Genomic DNA, 20,688 nt, shown 5'->3' on the forward strand with positions numbered 1-20,688 from the left:
TGCCTGAAAACTGTATGGAAAAATGCATCAAGCGCAGCCGCATAGATGTGAACCTAGACTTAAACCTTTAACATTGATCCAGCAATAATTGTCAGTTCAATATGAAGTTTTTAAACTTTCGAGAACTACTAAATGTTGAATCCTCCAAGACCATGTTTAAATCCAGGTTCCTTTCCCCAAGCTCTTGTTGGTCTGAACATTGAACCCTAAAGAGCCCCACAATCTTACTTTTGCAGTCATTTTAAATCATTTGACATACGTACAGTATTGTGGATCCCAAATAATTGTGTAAGTCAAGATTTGCTCCTCAACATTGTGTCGGTGCATTGGATATCATGATGGCTGATATTTGGAGGGTGTCCCAAGATTTCATATGCTGATTTTTTATTGGCGTAGTCACGACCTATTTAAAAGTTGTGAAGCTTTAACATTCCTTAACATTGCGTCAATGGAAGGAAGGATTAGTGCCCTTTTTATATCTGCAAAAACTCGATTTCAGGTCGCAAGACTGTACATGTAGACAACACATTGAGCAGCTTAAGATAAACAGCTGCAGCAGATGCTAAAATGACATGATGCCTGAAAATTACTTCCACTTGTTGCAGAAAAGCGTCTGTTCTAGTAATTCAATAAGCAAGGCAGATGGTGCCATATACAAGTTACCATGGAAATGTCCCCTTCGTCCATGTAACCCTGGAGCTCAGCATTAAGTCCACTGCATATGGAAATGTGAACTGGTGAATTCAGTGAAGGCCACACAAGCCACCTTTATGCAGATTTTTTTTTTTTTTAACTGACTGGGACTTTGGAATGTAAATTTTCCTCTATAAACTGTCTGCCTATAATGTAAGGTTGGAATTTTAGGACATATGTCTTTTAAAGTGGTTGTAAACCCACTTTGTAAAAAAATAAAAAAATCTAACTATCTGCAAGACAAAGGCATAAAGAGTTACTAGCTCATTATGTAATACTCACCTGAGATCGAAGCCCGACACAGCACCGGCCAGCGACAAGTAACTTCTGGGTATCACGGCTCCGGCACTGTGATTGACCGGACTTGAGATGACGCATGCGCGTGGGACCCCCCGGTAACGTCACAGTAGCCAGGAGCACTGGTGTTGGACTTGCTAAGAGGAGGAGTGGGGCTGCTCTGTGCAAAACCATTGCCAGGTACGTTTTTTTGCTTTGTTTTTTCCGTTTACGATCACTTTAAACTGGAACTTAGGCAAGAATAAAAAGATAAAAAAAAAGTTGAACACTCAGCATGTGATTAAATCAGCCTCTGAAAGTACTTTAAATATCACTTTAAGAGCCTTTTTGGACATTCCCTGTATGATAGCAAATCGGCAGTCATTGAGTATAGGTCTAGTTTAACTGTTTGCCAGGAGTTTATGTTTTTTGCTAAATGTACTCAAAGGGTGAATGCTCATAGGTATAGGAGAACAACAACATAATGCCTGTATTGCTGCTTCGGATTCCCCATGCTTCCATGTTTATTGAATAGCATTAGTAGCTAACGCATTGCCTGAGCTTGTTGTTTGAATCAATTCTTTAAACATAAGCCGTGGGGAAATTACAACAACAAAGCTAACAGCAGCAGGACCATGCCAGGGCATGCCTTTTTCTGCACAAAGCAACTTTAAAATTTATATTAAAATAGAAACTTGTTCAAATCTGCTAGTTGCATTAGAATGAGCATGCCCCCTGATTTCATCATGGCTGGGGCCTGCTGATAGGGAGGTCTCTGTTTTGTGGGAAGGGGTAAGGGGGCATGCAAAAGGTGAGAGCTTTTCACAGTTTAACCACTTCAGCCCCGGACCATTTGACTGCCAAATGATCGGGCTCTTTTTGCAATTCGACACTGCGCCGGTTTAACTGACAATTGTGCGGTCATGCGACGTTTAACCCAAACAAAATTGACGCCCCTTTTTCCCACAAATAGAGCTTTCTTTTGGTGTTATTTGATCATCTCTGTGATTTTTATTTTTTGTGCCATAAACAAAAGAAGAGTGACAACTTTAAAAAAAAAACACAAGGGGGCAGATCCACGTAGATCGGCGCTTCTCTCCGCCGGGCGTATCTAAGATACACTACGCCGCCATAACTTTTTTTTTTTTTTCGAATCCTCAAAGAATTTGCGCCGTAAGTTACGTCGGCGTAGTGTATCTTTGGCGGCGTAAGGGCGCGGAATTCAAATGGATGTGATGGGGGCGTGTTTTATGTAAATACGTTGTGACCCGACGTAAACTATGTTTTTTTTAACGCCGCATGCGCCGTCCGTGGGGGTATCCCAGTGCGCATGCTCGAAATTAAACCGGAACCAGCCAATGCTTACGACGGTGACGTCATTCCATGCAAATCCCTATTCGCAAACGACTTACGCAAACGACGTAAAAAATTCTAAATTCAACGCGGGAACGACGGCCATACTTAACATTGAGTACGCCTCATAATAGCAGGGGTAACTATACGCTGGAAAAAGCCGAACGCAAACGACATAAAAAAATGCGCCGGCTGGACGTTCGTGGATCGCCGTAACTAGCTAATTTGCATACTCCACGCAGAATTCGATGGAAACGCCACCTAGCGGCCGGCGGAAAAAATGCACCTAAGATCCGACGGCGTACTAAGACGTTCGCCTGTCGGATCGATCCCAGATGCCGTCGTATCTTGTTTTGTAGATACAAAACAAAGATACGACGCAGGAAATTTGAAATTACGCGGCATATCAATAGATACGCCGGCGTAATTCTTTTGTGGATCTGCCCCAATATCTTTAACTTTTTGCTTTAATAAATATCCCCAATTTAAAAAAAAAATAACATTTTTTGACGAGATGTATGTATTCTTCTACATATTTTTGGTAAAAGAAAACACAATAAGCGTATATTGATTGGTTTGCAAAAAGTTATAGCATCTACAAATTAGGGGGTAGTTTTATGGAATTTTTATTATAATTTTTTACTAGTAATGGTGGCGATCTGCGATTTTTTTATTGTGAATGCGTCTTTATGGCGGACACATCAGACACTTTTGACACATTTTTGCAACCATTGTCATTATACATCAGTGCTATAAAAATGCACTGATTACTGTGAAAATGACACTAGCAGGGAGGGGGTTAACCACTAGGGGGCGCTGAAGGGGTTAAGTGTGTCCAATGGAGTGATTCTGACTGTGAGGGGGCATGGCTACAAGTGACACGTCAGTGATCTCTGCTCCCGATCACAGGGAGCAGAGATCACTGTCCTGTCACTAGGAAGAACAGGGAAATGCTGTGTTTACATCCGCATCTCCCCATTCTTCCGCTCCCGACTGCAAATGCCGGCCGCCTGGAAACATCGAGGACTCGCGGGCGGCTAATTCAAAGGGACATACAGGTACGCCCATTTGCCTGCCTGTGCCATTCTGCCGATGTAGGCGTGCAGCGGTCGGGAAGCGGTTAAGACCCCTTCCACACTGAAGCGCTGCTAAACAGCCTCTAAAGTGTCGGTCATTTTTGCTGTGCTTTTGCAGTGGTTTTCGGACGCTAGCAGGTGTTTTTTTTTTTTTTTTGAGATCCTGTGACAACGAGACCTTAAAAACCCCCAAAAAAGACTAGTTTTGTGGTGCTTTCGAATCGCTTTTAAGGCGCTTTGGAATCGCTTTCCATTCACTTCAGTGGGCAAGGGTGTTTTTGGAGCGCTATTTACAGCGCTCCAAACATGCCCCAAAGATGCTGCTTGCAGGACTTTTTCTACCGTCCTGCAAGCGCACCACCCCAAAAGAAAACACCCCCCTACTTTTGAGCAATTATTGTTTGGTATAGTGCTAAAGCCACCTACGGAGTGATCCAAATAACTGCAGACCACACTGTTCATGCACCAACTTTTAGTCTGTCATGAGCAAACTGTCAGTGAGCATCAGCAGTCACATCTCCAGTTAACAGTAATTGTCTCAATTGTGTGGGCATTTTTTTTTTATACATCGTTCCAAGAAAACAAGAGCTTATAGAAGCTGTTTGGCAACAGCATAGCTACATCTGTCTAAAAATTCTGCAGATTGTCTCCCAGGTTAGACATGTATTTATATTTAGAATAAGACAGGGACAGCCTGGAGATCTGCCGTGGGGCTTTTATGTGGCAACAAGTCATGTTTTCTATAGCTAATTACAGTCCACTCACAAATAAATGATGAGACTGAATGAAGTTGCTATAAAAATGCAGACATTAAAAATATTTTTCTACATTGTAAAAATAGTAACAAGTACACACTGTAAGCAATAAATTAAAAAAATCCAAGGACACACATATAGCATTACCCCCGGAGGAGCTGCTGGATCTTTGGGCGGCATATTACCTCATGGCTCCACCGAAATTCCTAGGTGTGAATGTTGCATATAGTAGAAGTAAAGGAATGTCCACGACAGGTGCTCTTTGGTGTGCTCTTTATTACCCAGCTGGGTAAAAACAGTAAACTTGTGGTGAGGAAAGTAAAGTTGAAGAAGAATGGAGAATAGCAGTTTCAGGAGTGATAATAGGAAACAGTCCTGCTCCCAAACGTAACCCTTCTATGTGCCACTCCTGCCGGAGTGGGCTTAGTGTACCCGGACAGGCCTCTCTCACTGACCTGGCAGCCGGAGTATCACTCGGACAATTGTAGGATGAAGTCTCTGCCACCTGCAGCACCGGGGTTGGAAGAACACCCCAGCACAACAGAATAAGCCCACAGCACAGCCAAGCTGAGACAGAGACCCTGTTTTGCATTTAACAATCTGGATCAGAGTTTAACTACACTCTGATCTACCTTTTAAATTTAACTAGCACCAGTACTATAAAGTAAATAGGCGCTACACACATATACAACGTCACCTGTATAAACAGTGGGACAGAAGTGCTGTCTGTCCTTGCGTAATTGTAGTAGGAGACACTGGTGCAGTTATTGTAAGTAAAGGAAGCCTGAGAAATTAGACCAGATAACTCAAAGTGTATCCCTTGAAAAAGTTTTTTTTTTTCGTTTAGGAGATTCCAATGGAAGATTTAGTTGTCCAAGTTAAGTACGCACAGTTTACCCTCTATTTTCAGGGTAAAAAAGTGAGTGTTATACGCCAATAAATACAGTATTTCATTAAAAGGGGTAGTATGCAATTCATACTAGCACATTATGCAATTGCCTTAAATGTGTTTTTTTTTTTTTTTACGAGCCCCCCTGCAACCCTTGCCCATCATTGAGAAGCCGTTCCAGCGGGTAACAATCGACATCCTGGGACCCTTGGCTCGCTCCAGCAAAACTGATAAGCGGTACATCCTGACCATGGTGGATTATGCTACCAGTTATCCCGAAAGATTGCTTCTAAATCACAAATTTTCACACACCTGCAGCAAAATTGCGCTGCTGTTAGCAGACAAGCAGGGTTGCCATTAATTCTTAACACACAGCGGAAACCTCTGCATATTTTCCCCTGCTGGGAACTATATAACACCACTTGGTTTCTCTGCAGCTGCGATTTTGGTAAAAGTGCAAAGACTTTTTCCCTTTGTTTTCCATAGGTACAGCAGCCTATTCAAATGAATGGTCTGCTGTGCCTGTGCAAACGTGACTGCAGGGAACCGGAGTAGTGTGAACCTAGCCAAAGGCCTCTTTTACACGGACGGACCAATTGGGTCCACCTGTCAGTTTTTTAGGCATACCCAATCGGACCATCTTTTGGCTTCTTTGGAGCAGCGGGTATCAATGGATATGTGTCTGTTCTGATCCTATCCTATCTGCTAAATACAGACGGATAGGGATTGTTCCCCATTCTTCTAGCAGATCAGTTCAGGTGGCCGTCAGGTGTAAATGTACAGGTGGTCCTTTTACATCCAACCGCTTATAGAGGAGTCTGTGTCTGTGTCCACACAGACTAGCCATCCACCTGCTCAGCAGAGATCAGTGGACAGATTCCACGCTGAGCAGGCGGACACCTGCCAGAGTCCACCCCATGTGGAAGGGGCCTAAAGAATGTTGTTTCTTTTATTTTTTGATAGCACCACTTTCAAGAATTTATTGCTGTCTGGGTCCCTACTAGGAAGATTCACTCTCTGTTCTGGTGGCCATTGTCACTTGAACTAAAAGTGAGGGTAACTCTATAATTTTGAGTTCTCTCTAGAACAGGAATAAAAGAGATTTTTTTTCAATGGGGTCACCGATTCCTAAGAGGGGATTTACCTCACTTTGAAGATGTCCTTTCTTATCTTATTGTGCCTACGGTACAGGAAGTGAATGGAAATCTATTGGATGGACAAATTGCACACACAAAGTGGTTGTAGTCTAAAATGATAAAAGTGTTTGCTTTAAATAGACAATTTAAGTTTAAGCCTCTTAATATAACCAGTAAAGAAATAGTAGTACCATCATCCTATAAGTCAATTGGAATAGAGTTTGGGACTACGGGGACCCAAAGAGACAAAAAAAGGGAGGGGCAAGAGGACTATATCGGTGCTATGGACAGAAGTAAACTCAGAAGGTACAAAAAAATTAAAGATATATATCAATTTATTAACATGGTATAAAAAAAACATCATAATCATAAAAAACATCAGGACAATAATACAAAACACAACAAATTATATATTTTGCGGGACCAACCAGACAGGTCACTGGGCTACAGTAGTCCCCGAGGGGAGAGTCACGGTGAAGGTGGAGGTCGCACAAGACAAGGTCTCAACTAGTTTTGCGACTGAGTCACTTCGTCAGGAGAAATCTATGAAAAGAACACCCAATCGCCTGAAAGTCGCAGCCACCCATAGGAGGATCTTCCACGGTGACCAAGGGGGACAACTGCGATGGTGAACGTGTTTGACTGTGTAAAATTAAGATAAAAAAGAGGGGGCCCTAGGACCCAATTGCCAGGTGACAGGTATGTGGCGAGTGGGTTACAAAAGCCGCACAGTGATATTGGGTAAAGTGTAGATACCAATTGAGGATCTAAGAGAATTCACAAATAAGAGGCAACTTTTTGCTGGGTGGAGCGAGGGGAAGTCCTAGGGCCTGGTTTAGATAGACAGTACTTTAAGGCCCCATACAGACGACCGAACATGTCTGCTAAAACTGGTCCACGGACCAGTTTCAGCAGACATGTTCGGTCGTCTGTACAGCCGAGCGGACAGGATTCCACCGTACATTTGCCCGCCGGGCCTTTTTCGAGCGGGCAAATATTTCTAAACATGTTTAGAAACATGCCCGCTGGAATCCTGTCCGTCGGACATGTTCGGTCGTCTGTACAGACCTACCGTACATGTCCGAGCGGCCGCCATCCCTCGCATGCGTCGAATGACTTTGACGCATGCGTGGAAGCATTGAACTGCCAGGGCCGCGCACGTCGCCCCGTCATCGTCGCGGCGACAGCACGGCCTCGTCGCCGCGTATCGAGAACGCGTGGATTTCTGTATGATGGTGAGTACAGCTAATCATACAGAAATCTCCGGGCAGACATGTACGCTGAAAACGGTCCGGTGGACCGGTTTTATCGTACATGTTTGCTCGTCTGTACGGGGCCTAAGAATGATTTTCAGTATTTAAAATGCTGGAAGTGGCTGCATTTGTTATTGATACGGATAAAATAAAATGAACATGCACAGACTAAGCAAATGGAAATACAACTGGTGACAGCATAATTGGACAGCTTGAAAAATACTTATTGTGTAATAATGTAATTTCAGAAAAGTAATAGCTCTTGCATGTATTAAACAGAATTGACCATCCAGCTGCGTGATACAGAGGCAGACATCCAGTGCATTGGATTAGTGTTGGAAGCAGCCCATTATGAGATGTGCTAATAAGGAAGTTGGAAGCTAAAGAGGAAATGGGAGACTAATGCCCTTATTATTTCTTTGTACTTTTAGTCCAGGAAACTGATGTGATGCCACAGCTACTTAGAAATATACGCAACATAAATATCTTTTAAATTTTTTTGTCTTGTGCTCCTTTTCTCTCTCCTCCCCTGCTCCCTCTTGTATTACTTCCAATCATCTATTTATTGATCTTCTAGCACTTGGAGGCGAAGCCAAAGTATCTTAGAAATAATTTAATAGATTCATTCCTATGAAGATAATTGAGAGTGGGACTTGGGAGCTGGATGAATTGTCTGAAAAGATGGGAATAAAGTGCCCAGGCCAGATATATTGGTTGTAATATTTTCAATTTCTGTGAGAACAGGTATGTCTATTGGAGACTTTCTAGTAATTTAAAGGGCACTAGCAAAAGTGTGCCTGCTAGCAATGAAGGGGAAGTTCCAAATCAGTGATTAGAGAATGGAGAATGTAATAGTTTACAACGACCTTGCAAATGGCATCATATCCCAGGAGGGGATGCACAGTTAGGGACAAAAATGTGTTTTTATTGAAGAAGAGCTTTTGTTCCAAAGCGAGGTGGAATCAAAGAATGCGGGAGTTTTTGTAAAAAAAAAAAAAAAAGTTTTAGAAACATGTTCTTCTTTTTTCACATTGATCTGCAACGGCCCATGTATGTTCTATATTAGTGCAAATATTGGTATCACATCTTCAGAGACCACAGGATGTTATACTATTTTTGGATGTCAGAAGTTAGATTTTCACAAGAACTCAAAAGGCCTGAATTTTCACACTGAGAGGGATACTTGGGTAAGGCCAACAACCATAGCTAATACATCATAGGAGTCTAAAAAATGAGCATCAAACAATATATATAACAGTATATACTTACCTATTCCAGGCTATCCGTTCCAGTCATGTGATCTGGCTCCCCTGTGTCAGCTAGCGCAGCTGCAGGGGAGAGGAGGGAGCACTGACAATTGATGGCCAATTGAAGCCTATGACTGACGTCACCGCTCCAGGCTTTACTAGCCATTGTCAGAGGGCTCTCTCCTCTCTTCTGCAGCCGTTGCTGGCTGACACAGGGGAGGTCATGTGACTGGACCAGAGTGGCCTGAAAATAGGTAAGTATCTACATCTTTCGTACACAGGTTTGTTAGCATAAGTGTTAAAGTGAAAGTCCGCCAACATTTTACGATTTAAAAGTCAGCAGCTACAAATACTGCAGCTGCTGACTTTTAAAAAAAAGGACTCTTAACTGTCCTGTGCGTCCGCAATGTCCTCACCCGAAGCTGGCCTGTCCCTTGGCTCCCGGGCGCCGGTGCCGGCATCTTTAGTAAGGGAATAAGGAAGTGAAGCCATGCGTGAGTCACGCTGCGAGTCCTGACTGGTCTCTGCTGTCTTCTGGGACCTGTGTGTCTCCCAGAAGGCAGCGGGGTGGACAGAGGAGGCGCCGGACATGGCGTAAATCACCGCGGATTCTGCGGTGATCTGTTGCCGGAAGCGGGAGCAAATACCTGCATTAGACAGGTATCTGCTCCTCCTCCCTTCTGAAAGGTCTCAAATGTGACACTGGAGGGGGGAACCGGATAAGCGGAAGTTCCATTTTTGGGTGGAACTCCGCTTTAAGACTGTTTTTAAGGCTAGTTAGGAGCTGGAATTCCACTTTAAACAAATATGTAATGTTCAATTTATTTTATATTTTCATATCTATGAAATGCTGCATTTGGAATGTATTCACCATTCTTTCCAACTCAAATTTTCCCGTCTGTGATGCATTTCAGTCATATTCGATGGTCAGCGATCCTATCCGTCAGCTCACTGAGCACCATTCACATAGAATTTCCTTGGAAATTTTTTTTGAGGTAGTTCGCCAGGACTACTGCAACCCTCCCCATTTGCACAGGTTGGGATTAGAATATGATCACACATGTGCATATCCAGTCTGTACACACTTTCTTGGGCCACACTTTGGAGTGTGGAAGGAAACCCATGCAAGTGCAGGGAGAACGTGCAAACCTCATCCAGATAATGTTCTGGCTGAGTTTTGGACTAATCACACCTGTACTGGCATAAGTGGTAACTACGGAGCCACTGTGCTGCTCAGAATTTTCTGTAGACATTTTTCTTTATACTTTGCATTCTCTCTATTGAGCATTGCATATTCTTCCATGTGATGTACAGAGATGGTAATCATGGGGACTATTCTGCTGCAGTCCACGCCTAGAACATATCTTTAGAAAGAAGAAATATGTTTACAGTGTCTGATATGTACAGCATATACTATAGATTCTGATACCTTAGTAGTGGAAAGCCCCAAATCCCCATTTACATCACTGAATTGTTGAGTGACTATGCATGACAAGAGTAAAAAGGTGCAGTTACTTCTTTTGGTGCAACATAGTATGGTTTTGGTCGCATAGACTTCAATGGGGCTTCTTAAAATGTCATTAAACAACGCATTCAAATGCGGACAAACAAATGTAAACCTAGACTTGGGCACGCCATAGATGGGTCAGTATTTTTTGTTCAACCAGTGGATTGAATGGAAAAAAACTGACCTGATACTATCCTCCACACATTCGAGCTATTGTTTTTTGCCAGCGGAGAGACACCCCTGCAGTCAGAATATATAGATCAGTGTTGCAGACTATAGCCTGTGGCGCTGATCGAGCAGGGAAAATCTGACAGGGTGGTTGTACACTAGTTGATTGGTAGACTTACATGGACTTACATTGGTAGACTTAAGCCTCATACACACGGTCGGACTTCAAACAATCTTTTCCGTGGATTTTTGTTTGAAGGGCGTTGGCCGTGAACTTGGTATGCATACACACGGCAGGACTTTTTCAGCAAACTTTACCAAAATCACGTGGGTTTTAGGCTCTTTTCTGCTCTTTATCGCCACCCTTTGGTAAACTTCTGCTATTTTTGGTTGATTTTAAGCATACGTGTTTGTTCTTTGGACAACAGTCCGATGGACTTCTGTACAGACGATAGGACTTTATAGTTTGTCCGATGGAGCGTACACACGGTCAGATTTTTATGAAAACCTGCTCATTTTGAAGTTATCATTGGATTATCATCTCTGTTAACATTGGGACTTTTCTGCAACACTACTTTTTTCCACACTCTTTTTCTATTATTGTTTATATAATGATAATAATTTGCGGTATGATATGAGCACATGACGATATCATCCTGTTTACACAATATTTTTTGATTGCTTCTTTATTTGCACTTTAATTGCATTTCTCACTTTTATTCATGCAATTTTTTGTTTATCAATGTCCTCCTTGTCACTTTGATGATCTTTAACACAAATGTATTTGTCCCTTTGTGGTGCTAGCAGCTTTTTAGTACTTTGAGACTTGAGCGTGGTATTCTTCTATATATACAATTGTAGTAAATCAACCCCTATGTAAATCCCAAGCTATGAGTTCCATTGGTGCCCATTCTTTTTTTTTTTAACAATCAGGAGTGCTTTATTGAAGGAAAACATACACAATAACAGTCAACGATACAGACAATTCATCAAGTAGGAAGTTAAGCAATACAAAAGCGTGCCAAATACATATTTCATATACAATGCTCGTTCAACAGTGCAACCAGGATAGCAACCCCGACCAAAGGGTAGGAAGAGGGAGAGAGAACATGATTAAATGAGCCAGGCCAAAAATACCCAACCCTGGGAGAAGGAGGGGAAGAGGGCACAGATAGAAGAGGGAAGAAGGAGGGATGAGGAGGAGAGAGAAAGAAAAGGGAAGGGGGGAAAAGGAGGGACCACAACGAATCACCACCGGGACGGTCAGAGTTCCGTCCACGGCAGCCAAACCTTATCATACATCCACGACTGATATAAGTTAACTTGTACAAAGGCAGGGCTGCAGTGACCTTGCTTTCCCACGAGGACACAGAGGGGGGGACAGAAGAGGTCCAGTTAACTAATATTTCCTTTTTAGCATAAAACAGTAGATATAAGATCAGCAACTTACTATGGTGGGATCTTTGATCGTCGTCAATGACACCCAGCAAAACCAGTGCGGGTGTCATGGGGACGGAAAGCTCCATGCGAACGTTTAAGTGGTCAAATACACCCGACCAAAAGGGCACCAGTGCCGGACATGTCCAAAACATGTGCATGAACATGCCCCGGTCTGTCCGGCGGGCACTGCGGGTCCCTATCAGGGTAAATCCTGGAGAGGCGCTCTGGGGTAAAATAAACTCTATGTAAAAATTTTGTCTGCACGAGCTTGTCGCCCGCGGAAATAACCAACTTGGGGGCCCGCTCCAAACAATCCTCCCAGTCCTCTCTCTCCAGAGCCGGTATGTCCGACTTCCAGGAGTCCCAGAGCCTATCCATTTTAGGGGAGTCAATGGGAAGCAATACACCATATAGAGCCGAGAGAGGTTTTGACAGTCCGCTACTAGACAAGAGGTCCTCCACCGGGTCCAACCTAAGTTCCGGAGGGGTGGGAAATTGTGCCCTAGCAGCGTGGTGAAGCTGGGCATACCAGAAGAACATCCAGCCAGGTAACTTATAAGTCTGGGTCATTTGGGGAAATGAAAGCAAAGTACCCAACGGCATGATGTCCTTTAAAATCTTAATACCAAATCTTGCCCAGACCTGAGGGTCAGGTATGGATCGAAAATGAGGCAGACTGGGATTCCCCCATAGAGGCTGTACCGGGGACCAACACCCCTCCCGAAAGAACCTAGGTCTCGCCGCCACCCACACCCAAAGTGTTGCCCTAGTCGGGTCCGGAAGACCCTCATAGGCCCTCAATCCTCTATAGGCCAAGTTTTGCAGCGGCCGCAGGGAGCCCACCCAAGCCGCCTCCACACAAACCGCAGCATTAGAGAGCTTGGCCTCAAACCACCAGTATACTGTGACTAGCATAGCAGCCCAGCAGTAAATTTTACAGTTTGGAAGCGCGACTCCCCCATGGTGCGTAGGGAGATGCAGCGTGGATTTAGCCAATCGGGGGACACACCCGTTCCAAATAAAGGAGATATTTGTGCCCATTCTGATTCTTGCTTCTAGCAACAGGCAATTGATTGCTCATAAATTGATTTGGATTACCTGCCTTTGGCAACTACAATAAGACCATATGATGTCTAGTGTCTTTCTAGCAGCAATTTCATAATTAAATCTCTTATGCAAATTGCCTAATATTATCATAGCCATATGGAAGATAGGTTGCTATATAGTTGAACACTCTAGCATGAGTTCTGTAAATGTACACTATAGGCTAATGAAAGATTTACAGGAAAGTAACAGGTTCCAGAAGGACAGCAGACATTGACTCTGCTAAAAGTTTGGCTAGAATAGATATTATTTATATAGCTGTAGCTATCAGACATCTCCCACCTGTCACTAACTGGCTTCACATCCTGATGGCCTTGAAGTATGCAATGATACATTCTAACACAACCAGGAAGGGAGTGGGGTTGTATGTGGAAGCGGCAGAGATTGAAGTGCATAAAGAGAACTAAGGGCCAATTAACAGCTATGCATGTGCATTATTGTGCACGTCAATGTGCATTTTAATGCACGTCCATTGATTTTAATAGATCTCTCAACGTATTGCCATATAAAATAATAAAAAGAAAGGACATGCAACTTTTTTTTTTTTTTAAACAAAGTGTGTAAATGCACAGCGTATATCTGAGCAATTACTATTCAGTAAGATGATGTTTTCCATGCATCCAAATTTGTGTCATAATACATAGGTATGCTGCAAGTACATTATACATTTATGAATAATTAATCTCTTAACACACTATTAAAATGCATCATATTAGAAGAAAGGTGAAATTAAAAAATTATGGTTTCAGGTGGAACTCCCCTATCCACCTCATGCACTTTAGGCACTATACAAATATTCCTGTACAGACATAATAAAAACGTAACCTTGTGTATTCAGCTTGTCACAGCCCCTTTGATACACATATGTAACTATAAAAGTACACAGCCCTGTTGGCTTTCATGTGCTCTTACATTTCTCCAGATTATGAGCCTTCACAGACATGAGTGTTGTCAGTTTTATTGCCAATAAATATTCAAGGTTATAATAAAAGCTTCTGTATGTTTGATGATCCCATCTTATTCTACCAATTTCCACCAAACTGACTTTGCAGGATGCATGCAAATTAAATGTTAATTTAAAGAGAAAAATTAACTAATTAAAGCATAGCTGTGTTCAACTGGATTACATGGCCTGTAATTGATGGGGTTATGTTTTAAATGGAATTATGCACCCTGCTATTTTTAGTAAATTATCATTAAAGATTATTTTTTTGCTAAACACTATGGCCCGGATTCAGAGAGCAGTTAGGACGGCGTATCTCCGGATACGCCATCGTAACTCTGAGTTCATAGAATCAGTTACGCATAGTTTTCCTTAAGATCCGACCGGCGTAAATGTCTTACACCGTCGTATCTTAGGCTGCATATTTACGCTGGTCGCTAGGTGGCGCTTCCGTATATTTACGCAAGGAATATGCAAATTAGGTAGATACGCCGATTCAGAAACGTACTTCCGCCCGGCGCATTTTTTTACGTCGTTTACGTTAGGCTTTTCCGGCGTAAAGTTACCCCTGCTATATGAGGGGTATCCTATGTTAAGTATGGACGTCGTTCCCACGTCGAATTTTGAAAATTTTACGTCGTTTGCGTAAGTCGTTCGCGAATAGGGCTGTACGTAAGTTACGTTCACGTCTAAAGCATTGACGATTTGCGGCGTAATTTCGAGCATGCGCACTGGGATTCTTTCACGAATGGCGCATGCGCCGTTCGTAAAAAACGTCAAATACGTGGGGTCACACTAAATTTAAATAAAACACGCCCACATCATCCACATTTGAATTAGGCGGGCTTACGCCGGACCACATACGTTATGCCGCCGTAACTTAGGGCGCAAGTCCTTTCTGAATACGGAACTTGCGCCCTAATTTACGGCAGCGTAACATATCTGAGATACGGTACGCCCGCTGAGAGATAGGCAGATCTCTCTGAATCCGGGCCTATATTGTGATGTGTATCAGGTGTGGTAGCTGTAAATATAACATATTTGTTACAGGTTCTGTGTGTGTGTGTGTGTGTGTGTGTATATATCTATATATATATATATATATATATATATATATATATATATATATATATATACACATACACACACACACACACACACACACACACACACAGTGCCTTGAAAAAGTATTCATACCCCTTGAAATTTTCCACATTTTGTCATGTTGCAACCAAAACCATAAATGTATTTTATTGGGATTGTATGTGATAGACCAATACAAAGTGGCACATAGTTGTGAAGTGAAAAGAAAAAGGATAAATGGTTTTCCAAATACTTTACAAATAAATATCTGGAAAGTGTGGCGTGCGTTTGTTTTCAGCCCCCTTTACTCTGATACCCCTAACTAAAATCTAGTGGAACCAATTGCCTTCAGAAGTCACCTAATTAGTAAATGGAGTCCACCTGTGTGTAATTTAATCTCAATATAAATCTACTGTTCTCTGAAGCCCTCGGAGGTTGGTTAGAGAACCTTGGTGAACAAACAGCATCATGAAAGCCAAGGAACACACCAGACAGGTCAGGGATAAAGTTGTGGAGACGTTTAAAGCAGGATTAGGTTTAAAAAATATCCCAAGCTTTGAACATCTCACTGAGCACTGTTCAATCCATCATCCGAAAATGGAAAGAGTATGGCACAACTGAAAACCTACCAAGACATGGCCGTCCACCTAAACTGAAAGGCCAGACAAGAAGAGCATTAATTAGAGAAGCAGCCAAGAGGTCCATGGTAACTCTGGAGGAGCTGCAGAGACCCACAGCTCAGGTGAGAGAATCTATCCACAGAGCAACTATTAGTCGTGCACTCTAACAATCTGGTCTTTATGGAAGAGTGGCAAGAAGAAAGCCATTGTTGAAAGAAAGCCATAAGAAGTCCCGTTAGCAGTTTGCGAGAAGCCACGTGGGGGACACAGCATGTGGAAGAAGATGCTCTGGTCAGATGAGACCAAAATTTAACTTTTTGGCCTAAAAGCAAAACGCTATGTGTGGCAGAAAACTAACACTGCACATCACCCTGAACACACCATCCCCACCGTGAAACATGGTGATGGCAGCATCATTTTGTGGGATGCTTTTCTTCAGCAAGGACAGGGAAGGAAGGAACAAAGAGGGCCAGGCAGATTGAAATTCAGCTGAAGAAGTAAAGAATGAAGAAGTAAAAAATTATACCACTGGAACAAAATGTGGTGCTGTGGCACTTTATCTCTGTTTATTAATCAGATCCTAAAGAAATCTACAATTGCGTCTCGCTGCTCATCTTTTTATTTTGGGCTAGATTCAGGTAGCGTATCGTATTTACGCTACGCCGCCGTAAATCAGAGAGGCAAGTGCTGTATTTACAAAGCACTTGCCTCCTAAGTTGTGGCGGCGTAGCGTAAATGGGGCCGGCATAAGCGTGCCTAATTCAAATGAGGATGAGGAGGCGTGTTTTATGTAAATGGGTGGTGACCCAACGTGATTGACGTTTTTTACGAACGGCGCATGCGGCGTCTGTGTACATTGCTCCAAAGTACGCCGCAAGGACGTATTGGTTTCGACGTGAACGTAAATTACGTCCAGCCCTATTCGTGAACGACTTCCGCAAACGACATAAAAAAGTCAAAATTCGACGCGGGAACGATGTCAATACTTAACATTGCGTACGCCTCATAGAAGCAGGAGCAACGTTACGCCGGAAAAGCCTTACGCAAACGACGTAAAAAAATTCTGCCGGGCGCCCGTACGTTTGTGAATCGGCGTATCTAGGTCATTTGCATATTCTACGCCGAAAATTACGGAAGCGCCACCTAGCGGCCAGCGTAAATATGCACCCTGAGATACGACGGCGTAAGAGACTTATGCCAGTCGGATCTTAGCCTAATTTCGGCGTATCTTGCTTTCTGAATACAGAAAGAAGATACGCCGGCGCAGCTTTGAATTTACGCGGCGTATCTATAGATACGCCGGCGTAAATCATTGCTGAATCTAGCCCATAGTATTTATTATATGTTTGGAGAAACAGTGCAATAAAGCACAACACAGAGTTCCACATGTGAAATACTCATATGATAAAACATGTTACGGATCTGAGTTTCAACAGCTGGGAAGGGGGGGGGGATAGAGCTGGACATGAGGGGAACGTTGGAGAATGGAAGAAACTGGTAAAAGGGACAAAAAGTGGAAGAGAGAGGGAGAACTACAAGAGGGCAGAGATTACTGAACCAAGCTAATTTCATGAAATGGCTCATATGGCACAGTTTATAGCATACAATAATCTGAGATAAGGAAGGTTAAAAACACCCGATTCGCACATGAATCGGTATACAGGGACGCACCACACACCCTGCTGGGACCTGCGGCTGCAGAACCCAGCATTAGGTTCAGAGTGGGCCAAACCGACAGACCTTATGAGTTTCAGTAGTCTTACAGCCCTCCTAACCAGGTAGGTAGTGAACTGGTTTAATGTTAGAAAAACTGATGACCACGGCTTCCTGTGTTTTCTCTAATTTAGGAAGTAGTCCCAAAGCTTAAGATATCACTAAGCTGATTGGTCAGAGCAGCTACTGCTTATTTAATTTCTCTGTAATAGGCAAGACTGTTGCTCTATGAATTCTATTATCGGCTTTAGTGTCATCCAAGGTAAAATAATATTAACTTAATAACCTAATATAAATATTGATATTTTAGATCAATCAAGCAATACATGAGTGCAGGATAAACTACTATATTTAAATTTGTAGGCTTGCATACTCTTTAAGGCCAAAATATATGCATTTATGTAAAAGTTAAAAATACACTGTTGTTAAAGGATCACTAAAGGAGACATTTTTTTTAGCTAAATAGCTTCCTTTACCTTACTGCAGTCCTGGTTTCATGTCCTCATTGTTCGTTTTTGCTTTGAAGTAGCTGTAATTCTGCTCTGATCTCCACACTTCCTGCTTGTCTGGCTCCTTATGAAAAATCTCATGGCAGCTTTTCACTGTGGTCCAAGCTGTGTGTCTAAAACTCCTCAGAACCAATCAGATTCATTTTAAAAACAAAACACTGCCCTGGATTTGTTTGTTTTTGTTCTGTGGGTCTCTTTACTTCACAGAAACATGAAACCAGTTTAAAAACGAAAGTGAAACTGCAGGTACATTATATGATTGAATTTAATCTATTTTTAATCATTTTTAAAAGGAATCGGTTAACTTTTATGTCTCTATACCCTGTAAACAGTCATTTCAGCAAAAAATGTTTTTTCCTTTTAGTGACCCTTTAATTTAATCAATTTAAAACTAAAATGATTACTTGATGTCTGTCTTTATATTAAAGTGATATAACAACCTAAACCCTTTTTTATTTTATTTTTTTATTTTGCTGTCGCCATTAGGTAGCTTTTTCTTATGTTTGTATCCTGGTGAATGATGGCCACAAGGACAAAACTTGAGAGGATAAGACTGACTGGTCAATGAACAATTCATTGATCACAGTTAATTGCTGATTCATTCATTCACTGATCCTCTACATATATGACTTTTCACACAGTAAGCAATCAAACCCTGGTCCCTAATCAGAAACCACTTCTGAGTCTCTAAACCACAGGTGTCAAACACAAGGCCCGCGATCCGAATCCGACCCTCCAGGCCATTTCATGTGGCCCTCGCACCTCCAGCCCTCATCTGATCCTTCTCCAACCCCCTACTTTCTGCTTTTAAGCAATGCATCCAGCTTCTTTCCAGCAGCAGCATAAGAAAAGGGGGTGCACTTTGATGTAAGGGAGAGTGGGGGACTCGACTTCTGATGGTGGGGGGCTCTTGACATCTAATGTAAGGGGAGGGGGATGTGCTGGACATCTAATCTTACAGATACAACCGGCCCTTTTGATGGCAATCATAATCTCTGATGTGGTCCACAATGAAATTGAGTTTGACACCCCTGCAAACCATTCCATTGTATTCAAGCCCTGAGGAAGGGGGAGATCTATGGACCCCTGACGTGCGTTGGTTGTTTTTTGTCCATTCTGTGGTCATTTACTGAATCAATAAATCCATCCTGGCCTCTTGCAACTATGAAAACCTTTTATCAGTTTACGTTAAGCAGATAATTGGGTGAACCAAATACAGTATGCTGAATAAGAATAAGCTGATGTCTGCTGTGTGTAGGAAACTTTTTACAAGGTCATTAATTCATACTTTTGTATGTTATGTCTTACTAGGTCAACTGGCCTCATGTGAAAAAGGCCTTCACCCCAAATTATAATTGGTACTTGGTGGAAGAAGTGGCCCAGCTTCAGAAGAAGGTTGTACTCTTACCTTGATTAGCATTATCTAGAGGACTGCCATCACAAGTAAGTACACAGTATTAGAAGGAGGCTGGTTAGAAAATGGTATCATAATATTCCTCTCCTCTCTGACCCCTTTCCTTCTAGCCAACACACTTGCACTCCTTCTTCATTGCTATCAGTCTGACCCCTCTCTCCTCCACTCCTTTCAGCAGCATCTCACACAAATTTCCTGTCTCTCTGCTTTCTGCCTCACTCCTACATAGAATTTACATGTTTACCTGCAGTCTTGTCGTTTCTATACCCCTTCAAAAGTGCAGAATGTGTTAAAAATCTTTCTTCATCTGTTAGGAGCAAAGAGGAGGGTGTGGAGAGACTGAATAGACAATCTCTGTTCTGAGCTCTCCAGTCCCTCCAACACAAATTTATCTCATGTGTTTGGGAAACTTCACAGCAGTGACTCATGGTGATAACAGAGGAACGAAGCACTAGAGAGAAACGGCACTTAGAGCTTTGGAGAAAGACAAGTAAACACTACAGATATATGTGCTTTGCTTAAGATTCCATGACTGAGGTTAACAACTACTTTAGGTCTGAATACAGGCAGTCCCCGGGTTACAAACATCCGACTTACAGACGACTCCTACTTACAAATGGAGGGAGACAACAGGAAGTGAGAGAAAATCTACCCGAAGGAAGGAAAATTCACTACTGTAAGATTTATCATGGGAAAAAAGTGTCTCCACTGAAGCTTTATCACCAATCCTTGTTTTAATAACAACCCAAAATGTTCAAAATCCAATTGTCCCATATATATTTCTCACTTTTAGATCTGGGCCCAAGTTATTCCAGTCTCAGTGCCCATGCTGATATTTTTTTAGTCCCTCGTAATAAATGGAGCCTGGAGATTCTTTTAACACTTTTAATTGTCTATTGGGCTAAATGCTTTGCAGATCTGTTAGTATCATTACCTGAAAAATGCGCTGAAATTCAAAATTATTGCTTTAACAAAAGAAAGCTCATATAGTAAGGATAAAAAATGGAGACACAAAGGTATTTTTTCATTGACTTTCCAATACCTTACTGCAGGGCTCAAAATTTCAAGTCTTGAGCCACTAGCCAGGCTTCAAGGGTTACTCGCCATCAGTTGCCCAACCCAATCCCTACACTGCTCCGAACCTAATTCTGCCGCTAATCACGCCCTCATAAATTATCTCATGAAATGACACTTAAATGTTTTATGCAGAATTAAGTTACGGAAATAAATATTAACAACAACTTTAACAGTTCCCCTCAGCACAGCCCCACCTGTGCTCATCAATGCAGCCTCACTGTGCCCCACATTTCAGCCCCACTGTGCCCCCATTGCAAACTTATTGTGCCCCCATTATGAAGTCCTTGTGCCCCCCCATTGCGGAGTCCTTGTGCCCCCCCATTGCGGAGTCCTTGTGCCCCCCCATTGCAGAGTCCTTGTGCCCCCCATTGCGGTGTCCTTGTGCCCCCCCATTGTGGAGTCCTTGTGCCCCCCATTGCGGAGTCCTTGTGC

General features: G+C 42.5%; 1 protein-coding gene across 2 annotated transcripts in view; it reads left to right on the forward strand.

Annotated features, from left to right (window-relative positions):
• Window positions 1-20,688, forward strand: part of DGKA (diacylglycerol kinase alpha) — a 275,733-nt gene that overhangs the window by 117,888 nt on the left and 137,157 nt on the right. For both annotated transcript variants that reach the window (XM_040341070.1, XM_040341071.1), the window contains exon 4: window positions 19,077-19,208. The gene's annotated coding sequence lies outside the window, so the exon portion shown is untranslated. The remainder of the gene's footprint in view (window positions 1-19,076; window positions 19,209-20,688) is intronic.

Source organism: Rana temporaria, chromosome 2 (assembly GCF_905171775.1).
Source record: "Rana temporaria chromosome 2, aRanTem1.1, whole genome shotgun sequence".
NCBI lineage: Eukaryota > Metazoa > Chordata > Amphibia > Anura > Ranidae > Rana > Rana temporaria.